The sequence below is a fragment of the Sinocyclocheilus grahami genome, unplaced genomic scaffold (genome assembly GCF_001515645.1).
Source record: "Sinocyclocheilus grahami isolate Dianchi unplaced genomic scaffold, SAMN03320097.WGS_v1.1 scaffold1641.1, whole genome shotgun sequence".
Taxonomy (NCBI): Eukaryota; Metazoa; Chordata; class Actinopteri; order Cypriniformes; family Cyprinidae; genus Sinocyclocheilus; species Sinocyclocheilus grahami.
Genome location: NW_015506820.1, coordinates 150,328 through 156,411, shown reverse-complemented (window position 1 = coordinate 156,411; position 6,084 = coordinate 150,328).

The following is a 6,084-nucleotide window of genomic DNA, read 5'->3' as shown; positions in this document are numbered from 1 at the left end:
ATGATGAACATTAATTTGCCGTGATATACCACAAGAGAAGGGGAAAATAGGGAAAATGTTTCCTTTTGTTTTAACACTTTTAGTTTTATATAATGGCATAGTGGGATTATAAGTGAATTTGATTTTTGTACATTTCAATCAAATAGAATTGGATACCGCGCAACATTTACTTTAGGCCCATGGCCCACAGTCAAGTTTGATTTTTGGGCACTTGTGTCATGGACAGGTCACTATCTGTTAATTTAACTTTCTCGTTTAATAACAATAACTCTGTGTAGCACCAAATGTAGATTTTTTTTTTTTTTTTTGTCGAGAGCACCATCTAAAATCTTTTGGTTCCTGCTATGTACAGTATCTGCAGGGAATGATGGTGTACATTGCCTCTGGGAATAGACTTGGCTTCTATCTCTTTCCTACAGGCTCTGACGTGAGAAACACTGTCTCAGCTGCATTCCTCTGGTTTCTCATATTATTGGACAGCAGTAGATCTCTGAGCCAACAGAAGAAACAGATGGTAAAAAATGAGAAGGGAGGATGGGTTTACAAAGTTACATTATTCTCAGTTTTTGCTGCAAGATATCATCAATACAAAAGAAAAACAGACTAAATACTAAAATGAGTATTCCCTAAAAACAGAAATCTTGTTCATTTATCTTCTGCTAAAGCCTGTATAGAACAATTCCGTTTGTTTAGTCTTACATTCCTGTGGCATTAACACAAAAAACCAGAGCTTTTATAAGATGAGCCAGGGGACAAGTCTACATACATTTCTGCTCTTTGGCAGATACAGTGTAACATAACATTTCCGTATGCTTCTGTGTTTCTTGCAATCATTATAAATACTATTATACTAATAATATTTATGATATGCTTAATATTAAATGTATGTGCTGCCATTGAATACTTTATTTAACAGATAGAGTATTGTGATATAATAAAAAGTAGTGCTTTTAAAGCAGCAGCTGATAAAGCTTCTTGAGATTTAATGAACAATGTTCTCTTGTCGTCAAATCTGCAGACGTATGCTTGTAGCTGTAGGCAGACTTTCTGTTTGGTTAGTATTGTGGTGCTGTGGTTTGGATCATGTTCCTCATGGTGAGTTTACCTGTCATGCTATGCCGCAGTGATGAATGATACCTCCAGGGAGTCTGCAGTCACCTGTTTGTTTATTGATGTAAATGGAGCTGGGTACTAAACAAGCCAAATGAAACAGTCAATGTTTTAGTACAGGAAAGGACCAACTAATGTGAAAAGGCCATTAAGGTTGACAAATGTGTTGGCAGAAAACAAACAAACAATCTATTCTAATGAATATATCCAATATGTAAATGAGTTGTGTGGGTTTAGATGAATGTAATAACAAAACAATCAAATAATTCCTATTATTTAGCTGGTAACACTTTAGGGACAAATTCTCACTATTATCTAGTTGCTATTAGTATGCATATTACTAGCATATAAAAAACAACACTTTGGTTTGGGGTAAAGTTTACATTATTTACATGATTCAAGTTTCTTTGAAATATACCAGTTTGAAGTGCTTGTATGAGAGTTTGCAGTGTCACAGAGTTAATGACATTGCTAGAGAAAGCATAGATGCATTAAAGTGTCTACTGGAGGAAGTCCAATGTCAATGTGACATAAAATATGTAAATAAAAAGATGATTCTTTAATGCTGAAGTTCCTATTGTGGATCAACCTTTTTAATTTGCTAAATCACAGAGATGCATTGGGTCTTTGTCTGATTCAGGGATCCGCTTTGGGACACATGGGCATGTGGATGAATAGAAAGAATAGTGGGTGGGAAAAACCTGCTTCCCTGGTTTACTAATCAAGCTACAGTTTCCGTGTGAAACACAATCCTATACATATTTGATTCAGCATATTGTATGAGCTGATGTTTCTGGTGAATGTGAAAAGGGATAGAGGATTGTTCTGCTCCCTTTACCAAAGCAGACCAGAGGTTCCCGTGGGAATTTATGCTGGGTCCATAGGAGAAAATCTTACATTTCAGGGATGTAAAAACAAGACTCTGTGCCCATCTGCACACACACTTATCTACCTCTAGAGAGAAACTTGACTCTCACTGACTTCTCCTTGACTGTGGGTTCAGTTATTCATCACTTAATGAATGCTTTTTGTCCAAAAAATTGTCTTGCTTAAGGTCGCAATGATAGAGGAACTGAGAAATTCTCGATTTCATACATCTCTCCCCTTCCAGGGATTATTTAAAATAAGAACCAACCTAGAAATTTTAACTGTGCCACCACCCAATTAAGAAGAAATAGAAGTTCATCATTCGGTGGAGAGAACAGACAGAATGTATTATTCACAAAACAATAATATATTTGTCATATGCCTAATGACTCTGAAGTCCCCTATTGAATTTACAGTCTACTTTAGAACTGTAGGCACGTATTTTCTCTGGAATCCTTATAGGGGCTGAATGTTTCTGCATGAAAAAAAAATGTGATGATGTGTTTGGCTAGAGCCCAAGTGACAACATTAGGTCATTGATACTTTATGAGTCAAAGTAGAGTAAAAGATGATCTGTTCTTTAAAAATACATTTCTATTTGTTTTTTACTCTTACATAACCACAGTTTGTGACCCATCTCCTTCTGACTAGTAATAGTAAGTGACAAACTCTAGAATATAAATGTATTTGACACCAACAGGTTGAGAAGCTAAAGCTTTTACCATTAAAGCAAAAAAGTTAAATTTCAGGATGTAGTAGAGATGACAAGTAGACTGCAGTGAACTTGACCAGTCAGTCACAGTCCTTCTGAAAATTAACTGTTTTCCTTTGAATAGTGGTTCAGCTGTAGTTCACTGTCACATATCCACATCTTATGAATGATGTAACTGTATATGTGTGGACTCACCAATTGATATCTGTTTATCTGTGAAGGTAATAAAGAGAAGGTGGAAAAGGATTCAGCCGTAACGAAAGCATGGAAGAAATAAAATGAGATGTCCTTTCCAGTTATCCTTACCAAATACTGTATCTGTTCAGGTTCCTACGAAAACATTCTGACTGAGGAAACTTTTGAGAAGTTGGGACAGGTTTAGCCTTTTTTGGCAGTTTTTCAAAATGTCATTGTCACAGTAACTCACCAATGACATGGCAGTAATGTGAGACATCAATATTTGTAAAGGAAAAGTGAAAAGAGAGAACAATACCTCAGTGTTGTGGCCTTGACACCAGCAGTTAGAGGCTATTGTTGGGAACTGTCAGAAAGTTTCACTTAAAAAAACTGCCACAACTGTCACTATTAATAAAGTTCAAGTCTTAATCTCCTTGTGTCAATTTCAAGTAGTTTGAATCTGTAATCATTCGCAAGTGTAGTGTAACTGCAGCTTATTAGATGCATCCTGCAGCATCTCTCTTTCATTCAGCTGCCTAAAACCTATAAAACTGCTCAATAACCCTTTAAACTATATAGTCAGCAACTCTGCAAAGAGCTACATGGGACCACCCAACTCTTAAGAGACAATATCTATCATTCCTGCTGTACACCAAAAAACCCTGGAAGGCATTTATAAGCCATGGGTGCCCTCAGGAAATTGCTATGGGTTATTTGAATAGCCGTTTTCAAATTTGGAGCAAAATAAAGTTGAATTAAAATGATTTCTTGCAACATAACAATCACACCTCAAATGTGAATTTTGATACCATTGAGTATGTTAAAAGCACAAGTTGCTGCAGCACATAACTACAAGTTACAACTACCACAAGAATGTGACTTTGCATGTGTGTGACGAACATTGTAAAAACAAGTTGTCATCAGCAGTATTAAATGAGATGTAAACATACCTAAATCTGCCATACACAAAACATATTCAAAACATTTGCCATGTTTATGGTGAATTTACAAATGAATGGATGTAATCAGATTTTATAATGTGACATTTATTATGTCATGGAAAAGTATGAGAACTGACATCAAACAACAATGTCAGAAAGCAGAACCTTTCCTTGTCAGTTCCTGCTGAAGAATCAAAGACTCTGTAATGACATTGAAGTCATTGAAGTGTTTTCATGAAGAGATACTGCAACTGAGGAATCCAGGACTGACATGAAATATAGATTAGACAAATTTGGTCCTGACAGAGAAATATAAACACTTATTACACTAGAGATGAAGAATGTGAATACGTGATTGTGTGTTTATGTTGGACACATGCATTTTAGCATGTGTCATGTAATGTATGTGCTTGGGGTGTGTGTCCGTTCTAGAGTTTTGTGATGTTTTGATAAAGTTTGTTTGCAGGATTTATACTGCAGCATTTAGACGCAAAATTCATAAACAGTATCAGCTAACTCAAAGACAAATCTTTTTAGCTTTGTTGTAAAACCAACATACAGAAATACCGGCTGTTCACATTACACGCCATTCTGGGCTGTTCATTCAGCCGGCATGAACCAGAGGCTCTCTGCCTTGTTCTCAAATCCCTTTTGGAGCACCAGCCAAACCACAGGAAGAGACTAAAATGAAAAACAATATTTGTCTTCTGAAGACTGATTCTTCAAGCAGAAATATAACGAAGAGCTAAGACGAAATAACAAATACAAGTAATATTGTTGTTGTACAATATTAAGTTCCATAAAAAAGGTGGTAATTAATTAATATTAATTAATATAGCTCAGTACTTCAATGTATAATTACACTGTATCAAGGACACCTTAAAAATGTAACAAAAAGGTTAATTCCAACTGACTGCCATTTTAGATATTATATTATATTATATTATGAGGCATTGCCTTACTGTCTAGGTCAAAGTATTTTTCTAAATACAACAAGGTTATGTCTTCATGGTCTCTAGAAAAAGTGTCTCTATATTCTTGTGAAATGCTGTGATGCATTTAAACCAGGGGTGGCGAACTCCGGTCCTGGAGAGCCGCACAGTTCCAACCCTAATTAAAACTCCCCTGCCTGTAGATTCCTAGTAACCCATCAGACCTTGATTAGCTTGTTCAGGAGTTTTTGATTAAGGTTGAAGCAAAACTCTGCAGGGCTGTGGCTCTCCAGGACCGACGTTCGCCACCCCTGATTTAAACCTTTAGTCTCAGCACTGTTCAAATTCGCTATTCACTGTCTTTGCTGTTGGGCAGCCTGTAAACTGAGGCCCTGTATAAAACTGCTGTGAGTCATGACCTGTTTCAAACTGGTGGTCTCTTTTCTTTTTCCTGTGTGAGTTTAATACAGTCACAGCCTACATTCATGACAATGTTGTGTTTGAAAGAATACAGTTTTATAAAGTGTTGTTTTTATGGCGTTTGAAGTTTGTGAACGTTTGACTGTGTTGTCTAAGTGCATAACAGTTTTGTTGTGTTGTGGTGCCATTTTCCAGACATGAACACTTTGAACATGACAAAATAAATTAATAGCTGCTGAGAAAGACACAGGGGATGTTTAGGGATGAAAATGTGTCACATTATGACTGGTGTGAGAACGGAATTAACAGATTAGAGACTAACTGAATCCAAATGAGTTCAAGAAGAGTTAATCAACTAAACTGCTAATTATGGAAAAACTCTTCAACTATACAACAATAATCTTCTTTGATGCTCAAAAGTGTGGAACATACTGAATGAGTTAGTTTGACTTTGTGTTTAATCCATAATCATGCTGTGGTTCTTTATGAAAGATAAAATGATTAAAAACTTTGGGACAATAATATAGCATCGTTTTTTTTTTTTTTTTTACTTTATGCAGCCAGCCACGCTTTCATAATATATCGTTTTTTTTTTTTTTAAGAAATATCAGAAACCTTGGGTTTATAAATACAGCTTTGAAAAACAGAGATAATGTTGAATTATAACATGGCAGCTTTTGAACAACCATGGACTGTGTACAGAAGACTGTGTCTTTTAGATTCAGCCGCTAATGCAATCTTAAGAGGTTTTGCTCAGGCCTTGCAGGTGTCTAAATACAGCGTTGAAAGTATCATAGACTTGACATTGGTTGAGTTCAAATCAGCATAAATCAGACTCTCATGTGTCCTTGTTCTGCCTCTGCATTTGTTTGATGTGGAAATGCTGCTCAGAACTAGCTGACAAAGATGGGGGGGGGGGGGGGGG